This window comes from Petaurus breviceps, unplaced genomic scaffold, assembly GCF_028583685.1.
Source record: "Petaurus breviceps papuanus isolate PSGF00001 unplaced genomic scaffold, PetGlider_PUasm1.0 98, whole genome shotgun sequence".
NCBI classification, from domain to species: Eukaryota; Metazoa; Chordata; class Mammalia; order Diprotodontia; family Petauridae; genus Petaurus; species Petaurus breviceps.
Genome location: NW_027187460.1, coordinates 37,441,075 through 37,454,807, shown reverse-complemented (window position 1 = coordinate 37,454,807; position 13,733 = coordinate 37,441,075). Strand labels below are relative to the sequence as shown.

The following is a 13,733-nucleotide window of genomic DNA, read 5'->3' as shown; positions in this document are numbered from 1 at the left end:
CCCAGGCTCCAGGTGCACTTTAGCCTAGGGGCAGGGAAGATCTTCCAAATTTGCATTCCCATTACACCCACTTGTTTCTTGTGGGTCATATTTCCATCTCCAATCTTTGTGCCTTTCCACAGTCTATCTGTCTCTCATAACTAGAACGTTCTCCTTCCTCACTTCCAGCTCTTAGAACCTCTAGTATTCTTCAAGGTTTATCTGAAATATCACCTCTTCCATGAGAGGCCTTTCTCATTTCCCCTAAACGTTAGTACCCTCTCCTGAAAATTACTGTATATAGAAAGAAGTAACTCTGGGGGCGGCTAGATGAATAGAGTGAATAGAGCACGGGCCCTGGAGTCAGGAGGACCTGAGTTCAAATTCAGCCTCAGATACTTAACACTTACTAGCCATGTGACCTTGAGCAAGTCACTTAACCCCAACTGCCCAGCCTTCCCCACTCCAAAAAGCAAAAAAAAAAAAAAAAAAAGAAAGAAAGAAAAGAAAAGAAAAGGAAAGAAGTATCTCTGAATTCAAATCCAACCTCAGATATATATTAGTTGTATGACCTGTGAAAATCCCTTAACATCTATATGCCTCACTTTCCTCATCTGTAAAATGGGGATAATAATAATAATATTATAATATGATATAATAATATTATCTCTCAGGGTTGTTGTAAAGATCAAATGAGATAACTGTAAGGCAGTTAGCATAGTGTCTGGCAGGTAGTAAATATTATATAAATGTTAGCATCATCATCATCTAAACCAGGGGTTCTGAACCTTTTTTGTGTTGCCAACCTCTAGCAGTCTGGTGAAGCCTATAGTCTCCTTGAGATATGTCTTTAAATACATAAAATGAAATATGTAGGGTTATAAAGAAAATAAAAAATAATGTGATAGTTATCAAATATTTTTTAAAATGTTTCATGGACCCCATGTTAAGAACTTCTGTTTCATTGCTGACTTTGTATCCCCAAAGCCTTGCACAGCATTTAGCATGCAATGTTGACTTAAGAACTGCTTTTTGGACTGCATGTCTGCTATCATTGGTATAGGAAACTCTCAATGAGAAAATGCCCTTCCATCAATACAAACCTACACATTATCTGTCCAAGGCATTGACATGTTAAGTGACTTGTCCAGAATTACATAGTTAGCATGGGTCACAGGCAGAAACTTGAACTCAGAGCTTTCTGATGAGTATTTTCAACTCAAGAAGCACTTATTGTATCTTGAATTGAAAAAAAAAACTCTTGATTCTTCATCCTGGCTTTTATTATATATGAGTTCTTCAAATTTTTTTTTTCTTTTAGAAAAATTTTGATTTTTGTTGTAACAAACAAAACACCGATTTCTCCCTGTTCCCCCTCCACAAGGGGAGGGAATGCTGGAGAAAAACAAAACCTTGGTAACAAATCTGTATCGACAATTAAAAGAAACTCCTGTATGTACTGTATGACTTTGAGTTCTGAAAGGCTATGTTAATTCTATTAGTTATGGGTGGTGCACTGGATAGGATACTAGGCCTACCGTCTGGAAGACCTGAGTTCAAATTCTGCCTGAGACACTGTGTGACCCTGGGCAAGTCACTTTACCCTGTTTGCCTCAGCTTCCCTATCTGTAAAATGAGCTGGAGAAGGAAATAACAAATCACTAAATTCTAAATAGGGTCACAAAGAGTCAGACATGACTGAAACCACTGAATCACAAACATTAGTTCTGACAGGTTCTTCCTTTATGGAATATAGCTTTGGCCACAAGACTATGTCTGCTGACTTAGGCAGGATCAATCACCCTTCTCCCCAATTACAGATGGCTTTATTATCAGTATATTGGCCAGGTTGGGAAGAATCCTAATGCCATCGTGACCCAGTGAGAGATAAGGCTTAAAATGGCAAAGTGGAGGTGGGAGGGGGAATGATTCACAAAAGGAAACTAATTTACTCTAAAGAGAAAGGGCAGATGGTAGCAGGAAGGGATTGGGTACTTAAAGGACACAGGGAAGGGGTCTGATAGAATGTGGAAAAGGAACAGAAAGGGGAGGCTGGGGGTGCAAAACCCAAGCTTTATTTACAATGTGCTCAGTATCAAAGGAATTCATATAAGGCTAGAAGAAGAGGAAGCCTAAGTATCCTCTGGGGGAACAACTTCCATGGATTTAAGGAGAAACCTATATTTAGAGATAAAACTACGCTACAAGTACAGCAGTGGCACCAAGTTAACACATAGGTCCTTCATAAATGTTTGTTGAATACAATGAAGTGATCCCTCCTCCACATTTATCTCTGCTTTCATTATGTTTTGTTCTAAAAGCTGCTTAATTTTGGTTCCTTGGCCTTGTTATAGGTGGATGTTTTCATTTTATCGGATGTGGGAGAAGATTTTGATGGAATTGCAGGAGGCATCTACTTACGGGCGACCAGTTCCTCTGACTGTAGAGGTTTCCCTCAGAAATAGTTCTTGGCCCATGAAAGTATGAAAATCTTTTTGTTTCTGTCTTTTGGTATAAACGCTATTCAAATAGCCTCTGTACCATATGGAGACTGGAAGTTAAGTTTTTAAATGGGAACCCAGCATTTCTGCCTATTCCTTGCATGGACTCAATCACTCCGATCCCTAGTCCAATGGTTCCATGGATAGGGCCCTCTGGAACTTTGTGGGACTATGTTACATAGGGACTGAGTTAAGATGTGAATCTAATCCCCCATCACTCTCCTGACACTGAGGTGGTGTAAGGGATGATCATGTTCCCCAGGTGTTGGGGGTGGTGAAGGGGAAGTGTACTTGTATGTTGTTTTCGTTGTTGTTCAGTTGTTAAAGTTGTGTCTGACTCTTCATGACCCCATCTGGGATTTTCTTGGCAAAGATGCTGGTGTGGTTTGCCATTTCCTTTTACAGATGAGGAATTGAGGCAGAGTTAAATGACTTGCCCAAGGTCACGCAACTAGTAAGTGTCTGAGGCTGGATTTGAACTCACAAAGATGAGTCTTCCTGATTCCAAGCCCAGTTATCTATCCACTGTGCCATCTAGCTGTCTGAGGTAAATATTTCTTTATAAAAGCCACTCTGACCATTACATGGTTAAATGGAACTGAGATTCAGGGAAGCCCTAAAATTGATGAAACACAATTACTGGGGACTTGAGTCAATGGGACACTCCTCATCATCCCTCTTTAAGGGAACTAGACACCTTTAGAGGATAGATGAAATGTAACAACCCTGCCCTTCTGGCAATGTGGGCAATGTGGGCCAGAGTAATCACAGTTACATATGGATTTAAAGCATTATTCTGAGAAGAGGTCCATAATAAACAATGCTAAGAAGCACTTCATAGCACTTTCAAGTGTGTAGGGTCCTTTACATAGCTCAGTCAATCCACAGGCTTCCATAGGTTTTTACCAAACTTCCAAAGGGGTCCATGGTGCAAAAAAGATTAAGAAGTCCTGTTCTGAATTATGTAATTTGAGGGAACCACAAAGAGAAAGCAGAATTCTTAGAGGCCAACCCTTTTCTTCAGCCTCTAACAAGATAAATTTCCCAAAGCCTCTTTGTACATTCACTTCAGCCAAACTGTTCCCTTCTCCCCTGGACATGCCCTGGGTTCTCCCTCCTCCATGCCTCTGTCTTTGCTAGAAATATCTTCTTCTACTACACCAGCTAGCTTTTTACCGCTTTAATTCTGCCTGTACCCCAAAGCCTTTCTTGATTCCCCCAGGTACCAAACAATCTTCTACTCTGAAGCTCACATAGCACTTTTGGGCAGTAAGTTTCAGGTAATTCATTGTATATATGATGATTATGATGACGAGGGTGACTGCTGTTTTGCTGCTACGACTACCAACTCACTTTATACAGTGCTAGAAATACTTCCTCCACAAGGACACAGGGAAGTAGGCAGTAACAGTTATATTCCTCTGTTTGCTGAGGAGGAAACTGGGATTCAAAGGTGGTAAGAGACTTGTTCCAAGGTCATTTAACCAGGAAGCTGACTCTGAGAGCCAGGATTGGAACCCAGGTCTCTCCACTTCAGGTCAAGTGTACCTCTTATTAGAATGACTATAAGATTCACAGGGCAGCTAGGTGTTGCAGTGGGTAGAGCACCAGGCCTGGGGTCAGGAAGAATCATCTTCCTGAATTCAAATCTGGCCTCAGACAGAGGCCAGATTACTAGCTGTATGATCCTGGGGAAGTCACTTAATCTTGTTGACCTCAGTTTCTCCATCTGTAAAATAAGCTAGAGAAGCACTCCAATATCTTTGCTAAGAAAACCCCAAATAGGGGCACAAAGAGTCAGACACGACTGAAAAACTCCCGAACAACCAAATAAAGCCCACAGAGACAAGGATCCAGTCTTTTATATATTAGCCTTTCTGTGTCTCAGACAACTTTTAAAGACTATAGATAGCAGAGAAGGCTTCAAAGAGTCTGCATTATTCTGGGAAGTTTCTCACTGGGAACTCTCTTTGAGGATGAAATCACAGGTCCAATCTATATCTATTGGACTTTGGGGAGCTAAAGGAATGAAGTTTGACACCTTCTCTGCAATTTAGGGACTAAGAAAATTGTCTGGGGGCACTGAGAGGTTAAGTGACCTCCTAGGGTCACACAACTAGGGTGTGTCAAAGATAGGACTTGAACCCAGATATCCATAAATCTATATTCATATTTCTACATCTTTTTCTTTCCCCTACCACCCAGCATAGCACATTAGAAATAAAACATATTTAATAAATATTTGTGAAATCAACAAAAAGCTAGTCAAAGCAACATTGAGTTCTCCAGAAAATGCAGGCATACCTCATTTTATTGAGCTTTGCTTCATTCAGAGACAACTTTTTTTTGTTTGTTTTAAAAATGAAAGGTTTGTTGCAACCTTGCTTCAAATAAGTCTATTGGCGCCATTTTTCCAACAGCATGTGCTCATATCATATCTCTATGCCTCATTTTGGAAATTCTCACAACATTTAAACTTTTTCATTATTATTAAATCTGTTGTGTGATCTGTGATCAGCAATCTTGAAGTTACTATTGTAATTATTTTGGGGCTCCATGAACTGCCCCCATATAAGATGGCAAACATAATCTACAAATGTTGTGTGTGGTCTTCCACCAAACCTGTAGCTTTCCTGGCTCTCTCCCTTTCCTCAGCATCTCTATTCCCTGAGATACAACAATATTGAGGAATATTACATAAACTTAGCTGATAAAGCAGTGACAGAGCTTGAGAGGATTAATGCCAATTTTGAAAGTTCTGCTGTGGGTAAAATGCTATCAAACAGCATCGCAGGCTACAGAGAAATTTTTCGTGAAAGGGAGAGTCAATTGATATGCAAATTTAATTAATGTCTGATTTTAAGAAATTACAATAACCATCCCAAAATTTAGCAACCACCATCCTGATCAGCAGCCATCAACATCAAGGCAAGACCCTTCACTGGCAAAAATATTACAACTCACCAAAGGCTCAGTTGATGGGTAGGATTTTTTTTTAGCAACAAAGCTTTTTTTTTAATTAAGGCATGCATTGTTTTCTTTAGACATTATACTATTGCACACTGAATAGACTACAGTATGGTGTAAACATAACTTTTATATGCACCAGTGAACCAAAAAATTTCCGTGACTTTATTGCTATATTCACTTTATTGTGGTCTAGAACTGAACTTGCAATATCTCCTAGGTATGCCTAGCACTTATAATAGAATGTTAAGATTTGCAAAACATTTTGTATGTATGACCTCATTTGAGTCATACAGCAACACTGGGAAGCAGGTGCTATTATCTTTTTACATATGAGAAAAGTAAGACAGAGAGGTTATATGACTTGTCTGGGGTTGAACAGTTAATAAGATGAGGCAGTATTTGAACTTATATCTTCCTGAGTCAAGACTAGTGCTCTATTCATTGAATCACCTACTTTCCAATTAACAAAGAAGTAAAGGACAGTTTAGTGTAAGCAAAGGCAACACTAGAATACTTGAAAGGTGGGAAAATGTTTATTCTTAGGACAGAAGCCAACTTCGGACAGGGCTGAGAATGAGATCTGGAGCTCAATTTCCAGCTTTGCTACTTTCTTTTCCAGCCCAGTGAGGTGCTGAAGTGAAGTTCTTTTGGGAAGGAGAAAGAAATATGATGTAGACTCAGCATCAGCCCATAGGGTCCAAACAAAGATAGACCTTTCCACTTTGTGGGAACAGTTGTGTGCATTCTATTGAGAAGGATGGGAGGAAGGTATCCTTAGCATTCAACAGTCTGTCAAGCAACTAGAGTTTTAGGTCACAGGGGTAGGCCTCAAATGATACATGACTGGCTATAAAAATTTACATCATTTTTGAGAAGCACATTCTGAAAGCTTGAGGTATAGCCTGGCCAATAAGTCTATGGGTCGAAAAGTTAGCTCTCTGGGTCCCATCAGCAAAGTCAGGAATAATGCTGGCTATCTACCTTCCCTTCAGGGAGCTATGAAGGCTGGTGGGATGTTCATCAACAGCTTAGTGAGCCCTGAAGAGAAGATGCTATAAATCTGGAGAAATAGGCTGGTTCAGTGAATGTTACTATTACACTGATATTTCAGACTTCTAAAATCTTCATCTTTTCCACGGCTGGAGGGTGACAGTTCCTTTGTTCCCACATACCCTAGTCCAGTGTTCTCAAACTATTTGGTCTCAGGACTCCTTTATACTCTTAAAAATCATCAAGGACTCTCCAAACAGTTTTTGTTTATATGGTTTATATCTGTCAATATTTACTGTATTAGAAATTAAAATTTCTTTGTTATTATTATGAAAATAGTTTTGACCACTCAGAAACCTGGAAAGTGTTCCCCAGACCATACTTTGAGAATCACTCCCCGTGTCTAAGATGATACAAATTTGGATTAGACCTTGTGATTTAACTGGTATAGGAAATTCCTGGATGAGGAAACTCTCTCTCCAAGTGAAAACTGCCTCCTTCTCTGCCACTTAGAGTTGTTTCTTAAGTACTGAGAGTTTAACTGACATGTCCAGGGCCACACACAGACTTCAGTGAGACAGGAATGGAACCTGGGTCTTTCCTGGCTCTAAGGTATATTTTCTATGTACTGTGCCAAAATATTATTTTAAAAAGTCAGCTACAAAATAGTAAGAAACCACATTGCCACTTGTCTGTACAGGAGAGATGTTCCATTTTCTATACAACTATCCTCTTCAACTCATCTCTTGTTTATTTGATTTGATTTAATATTTAATGTAATCAAAACCTGGCAATAAATCGTTTCTAGTTTTAAAAAGATACAACATATAGCCCTATGAATCAAAATGGTATTTGGACAGGCAAGCTAAATTAACAAATTAATAGATATGGAATTAGGAGATAAAGCAGAATGGGGCTGAGGAGGACTTAGGTTCAAATAAAACTGAACCCTGCTCAACCTCACAGTGGATATATAGGATGACTTGCTTGGTTCTCTCAGCCACAGTGGCATCCCTTTATGCATCACCATTATTTTTTCCTGTGTGCTGGAGTCTTTGTGGTGGTATGATCAAGAGACAAGTCCTAGATTATGTGATTATGAAGTCTACAGCTATAAGCAAGATGGTAACAAAGGCAGCAGAAGGCTGGTATCCAGCAATTCTGAACCACTTTATACCTATGGATCAGTCTGAAATTTACAGGCTACTCCAGGAGTGAATTGGAATGGAAGCCAACATTTTAGTTCTGGATCTATAGATTCTGATGTTATAAGACTGTATTTTTATATCTGGAAGGGCCTTTAGAAGCCATCTAGTTCATTCCCCAACTTCTGACAGGAGGAAACTGAGGCCCAGCAAAGTTAAGTAACTTCATCAAAGTCTGCAGATAGTAAGTGGCACATATAGGATTCAAACTCATGTTCTTTACATATTTTATTTTTTTTACTATATTCAAGATTTTGTTTTTAATATTTATCATGATATTCAATCAATAAGCATTTTAAAATACCTTTTACATACCAGGTACTGTGCTGGGTACTGGGAATTCAAATAAAAAAAATCCTTACTCTCAAGGAGTTAATATTTCAGAGATAAAAATAGTCTTGCTTTGGAAATAAATGAGGATGTCAATATGTTAAATGTATTTTAGGATCCAAGCTGTTTACCAATTTTGTAGAATAAGACAGGAAAGCCACAAGCTAAGTTAGCCCACAGTCCACACTTGGGACAGAGACTGAAGGTGGAATGTTACAGCTCACAAAATACTAGAATACTGTATACGACATTCTCTTGGTTCTGCTCCTTTTGTTCTTCATTATTCTGTGCAAGTCTACCTATGTTTTTCTAAGATCATCAAGCTCATCATTTCTTATAGCAAGTATACAGTAACAACAATATTGTTTTAAGAACAACTTTGAACATCATAAATACTCAAATTAACTATAAAGGACATATGAAGGAAGATGCTCTCAGCGTCCAGAGACAGAACTGATAAATAGAAGTATGTATAAAACGGTTTTACGTGTGTGTGTGTGTGTGTGTGTGTGTCTAATGGCAGGGAGAGGGGAGGAAGAACAAAAGGAAAAGAAAGAAAAAAAAGAAAGTTACATGATAATTTTATTATATATTTAAAAGGAATAACAAGTAGTACATAATAGATGTGCAGTTTCATGTACAATGATCCTTCCCCCCCCCTATTCTACTATGTTATGGAAATGCTTATTTTATTTCTCAAGTTCAGAATAAAATAAATAAACAAAATAAAATACTAGAATACAAAGGTGGCTAGTCACCTGTGGTCTAAAAAATCCAAAGTGGCCAAACTATGTCCAACCAAAATTTCAGTTAAACCCCAGAGTAACCAGACTCATTTTTCCAATGAGATAAACATGATGTCCTCGGCACCATGGCATGAGTTTTGCTGATCCTGAATCCTTGCTAGCCAAGAACAAGCTCTGGAACGTGAACCATCTCAAGCTGGAATGGCTTTAATGAAACTCCCCACTCAAGTTATGTAGGTGACATGTAAGCTGCACCAGTGTGGGGAGTATTTGTATGGATGACACGGCAGATCTTTCAGGTGCTGACGTTTAAGCATAGCATTTAGACCAGCTCCCTTCTGCCATCTTTCAGTTTTCTACACTTGTCACCCTTGGCGCACTCAATAACCCAGCCACGCGGGCCTATTTGTGTTCCTCACACATGCCATTCCAGCTCCTTTTTTCATGCCTTAGAACTAGCTGCCCCTCATGCCTGGAATGCTCTTCTTCCTGTGTCCTGGCTTCCCTGGCTTCTTTTCAGACTTGGCTTATATCCTACCTCAGCCTGGTCCCCCCAGCTGCTACTTGTCTTCCCCTCTGAGATTACCTCTTATCAACCTGTAATGGTAAGGGAATGTGAAGATCTACCCTGCCCTTAATAAGCCTAAGGGAATTTGAGGACCTTCCCTGATTTGAAAATATAGTCTCCCCCCAATAGGCTACTGTGGCAGCAAGCACCCCAAGCGTCCTCAGGGTTTGCTGCCAGCACAGGTTCTTAGATCTGCTTTGTTAAAGGAAAGCAACTCAAAAGGGGTTAACAAGCTTACTTTAATCAGTCAGACATATATCATTTACCTTGTTCAGGGGAAAAAGGTCAGCACCCTGAACTTCAAAGTATACAGGCAGAATTATCAAGACAGAAACAGATCAAGTAGACAGCTTTCCAAACTGTCCAACCATTACATCCATACCAAACCAACATCTGGGTTTCAACATCTGGGTTTTTCAAAGCTGGGAGGCTCTGGACAACGGCTTCCCATAATCCAGATCAAATCACAGAACACTTCTCAAAGTGAGCCCCAAAACAAAGCCTCACCTCAGGGAAGATCTTACAAATTTACATTCCCATTACAGCTACATGCAGTCACATGGAACCTGTGATGGAAGATGTTGGTTGAGGGGTGGAGCAGATCCCAACAGGAGAAGCTTGCTTAGGGGAGGCTTGTTTTTCAGGAAGACCCACACCTTGTTACTTTGTAATTAGGCAGTGAGTCACACGGCTTCTGATATTCTCTGACCCTGGAGAAGGCTATATATTCCTCTGAGGTGAGATTTTGCTTTGAGGCTCGATTTGGGAAGAGTTGTGTGATTTGGCCAGAAGAGACTCTGGGCAGTCATTCTTCCCCCTCCTCCCTCTGGCTTTGAAAACCCAGATGTTGGTTCTTCTCTCTCTGGTAACTAATTATGTAGGTATGTGATGGTCAGACAGTTAGAAGCCTGTCCGTTGGTCTGCTGACCTGTGTTGTTTTCTCTGTATTTTTTGTCTGCTTGTAATTTCTGTTTGTATTTTCTGAAGTTCAGGGTCCTGACTTTTTCCCCTGAACTAAGTGAATGATATGTGTGTATGTACACACACACACACACACATGTTTGATAAAAGCAAGATTGTTAACCCTTTTTGAGTTGCTTTCCTTTAGAAAAGCAGATCTAAGAACCTGTGCTATCAGCCATCCTGAGTACGCTAAGGTGCTTGCTCTTATACAACCTTGTACGTACCTTGCAGGTACCTTCTTTACCCATTTTCTCCCCCATCAGATAACATGTGCTTCTTGAGACAAGGGACTCTTCCTTCATAATCCTAGCACCTAGTGCCTGACATACAGAAAAACCTTAAAAAATGCTTGCTGACTGACTAAATTTTAAGATTGGTCAATCAATGAGTATTTATTGATCATCTATTATGTGCTCAATTACAATGTTAGCATTGTGTGTGTTGTCTGTAGAGAAGAACAGGAGGAGATATGTTCTTCACCTTTGAGAACCTTAAGATTCTACTCGGGAGACAAGATGTTCTTGCAAGAAAGAACTAGCAAAAATGCATAAGTGCATGTAAATATCATAAAATGCTAAATATAGATGAATATTTATTAAAGTCCAAATGAGATCAACATTCTTTTTTGTGTCATCAACAAAGGCTACAGGGAGGAGACCAAACATTAGCTGGGTCTTAAAGGATGTGGGAAGACACTTGTGTGAGCCTCATGGCTTTCCTCTAAAGAGGAAATCTGGATCAGAGATGCCAGGTGAGTAAACCCCTGAACTGTATCAACATTTTTGATGAGCCAGGATCCCTCATCTAGAGATGACATGGCTTTGAGCTCTGTCTGTGGAAGGCCATTTTCTGGAAAATGATGAAATTTGCTTGGTTACAATATTACGCTACCCAATCCACACCACGTGAGGAGGACATTATACATCATCATGAGAAGAGATATATAAGGCCAGATGCTCTCAGTAGGGAGTCATTTGTACATCCAATTAGTCAGTGGTAACTTCAGCTGCCCTGCTATGCGCTGGACAATGGAAAGGGAATTCTATTTAAGTGATCAAGTCAACATTTTGAAGTCATTAAAATGTCGGAGACATTCACAATTAGGCAATTCTAGAATCCCTGATTCTTCCCTAGGGCAATGTTCCCTCTTTTTGCCCAAATATGGTTGAATTTTATGAGGTAATATCTTAATAGACTTTAAAGCTTAATCCAATGAACTAGAAATCCCTTTCTACCACCCCAAAGTTAATTTTCTTGGCAGATTAAATAGTTGATTTTGATGTATGAAGTCTTAATTTTTCTCATTTTCTGTTTCTGATTTCTTAGATTAAGGGTTTCAAACCAATGGCTAGTCCCTCCTTCGAATCCTAAAACTTATTATTCATTCCTGTTAATTGTTTTGTTTGGGAGAACATATAATCAGATTTGTAAGACTTTGTGAAAAGAAACAAAAGTTTAAATAGTACCAGTCCAAGAAGATGAATGTTATAAATTTAAAACAAATGTGAAATTTGAGTTAGAGGTCACTGTCTAATATCACTTAGTACTTTAAAGATGGAAGAGGCCTCAGAGATCATCTGGTTCAACCTTCTAATTTTATAGGAAAGTAGCTGGATGGTTGAGGGTTAGAAGAGGGTAAAGTGTAAAAAGACTGGAAAAGTAGGAGGGGGCCAGGCTGAGAAGAGCTTTAAAAGTTAGAGGATTTTGTATTTGATCCTAGTGGTCATGGGGAGCCACTAGAGTTTACTGAGGAGGAGAGGTGTGACACACTCACATCCGTGCTTTAGGAAAATTATTTTGGCGCAGAGTGGAAGCTGGATTGTAGTACAGAAGATAGGAAGCAGGGAAACCAACAAGAAGATTCTCAAAAGAGTATAGGTAAGAGAGAGCACCAGACTTGCTTCTATCCCAGACTCCACAGCTGTCATTAAAGGGAGAAATCATTGTGAAGGGACCCATCTTCTTTATTCACTACCACCACTACCACTACAAACTACTGATCAACTGTCACTAACAGGCAGATGGGCATGGGAGCCCTGGGACTGGCAGCATTTACACCCCTGCCCCAAGACCACCAGTCCTGCTTCCATTCCATCCCTCACAGTCATTATCCGGGGAAGTAACTCAGTGAAGAAGGTGCCACCCATTCCTACCAGCTGTCAATCATCTGCTATGTATAGGGTAGGCAATCTAGCTTAGTTAAAGCAATAGGGCATCCTTAGGGAGAGCAGGAGGAAGCATATATTAGATAAGTCAAACCACCATCATCACCACTTTGATCACCATTCCCCCTCAGATTCTGATGGAAATAGCCCAAGTCCAGGAACCCAAGAGCCTTTGAAATATCAGTGACTTAAGCTTAGTGTCCTTGGCCATCATCCACTTTTGCTATAGGTTTTACAGTCATAGTTACTGAAGACCCAGAAAGAAAAATTCTCGCTATGAAAGTCCTTGGACACTGTTAAATGGTTCAACACCAGAAATGGATAAGATTTTATTAGTAGATACAACATTAAATAAAAAGCATTGCCATCTACTAAGATGGGTCCTAACAACCATGGGCCAGGTGAAAATCTTACATGTGTGTTGTCTTCCCAATTAGAATATGAGACCATCGAGAGTAGGGATTGCCTCACTTTTCTATTTATACCACTAATCTTAGCACATGACAAGTGTGTAATAAATGCTTCATTAATTCATTCATTCACAGTATGGTAGGAATGTGGCTCTGTGAGAACACACATATGCACCATAGATATTGTGAAGGAGATGGGAGGAGAAAGAGGAACCAGTAAAAGAATGGTCAGGTAGTTAGAGCCCAAAGGAAGTGACAATATACCCACAGGAGGAGAGAGCATCAAGGAGGGAAGGACCAGCAATATCAAATGCTGCAGAAAGTTCAAGGAAAATGACTGGGAAAAAGCCAGTGGGTTTGGTAATTACAGGGCCATGGTTGACCTTGGAGAGAAAAGTTTCAGCAGAACATTGGGGATAGAAGCCAGATTACAGATGGCTGAGGAATCAGTGGGTGGTGAAGAAGCAGAGTCAGTGAGTGAATATAGCCTACTTTCTTTTTTTCCCTTTTCATAATTTGTCAGTAAAGGGAAGGAGTGATATAGGAAAATCGTTGGAAGGGACAGCAAAATCAAGAGAAAATTTTTTAGGCTGAGGGTAGTAGAAGGAAAGAATCCAATGTGGGGGGGAGTATTTGATGGGAGGGAATGGGGAGACAGAGAGAGAGACAGACAGAAAGACAGACAGAGATAAGAGAAAGACAGAGAGACAGACAAGAGAGAGAGAGACAGAGACAGAGACAAGAGAGAAAGAGAGATAGAGATAGAGACAGAGACAGACACAGGCAGACAGAGAGAATAGACAGACACAGACAGACAAGAGACAGACACAGAGATAGAGAGACAAGAGAGACAGAAACACAGAGAGAGAGACACAGACATACACACAAAGTGACAGAGAGAGAGAG

At 39.9% G+C, this 13,733-nt stretch overlaps 1 protein-coding gene across 4 annotated transcripts in view; it reads right to left on the bottom strand.

The window, feature by feature from the left end:
• The window catches only part of SAMD12 (sterile alpha motif domain containing 12), a 604,883-nt gene that overhangs the window by 13,587 nt on the left and 577,563 nt on the right, over nt 1-13,733 (bottom strand). The window lies entirely within an intron of this gene.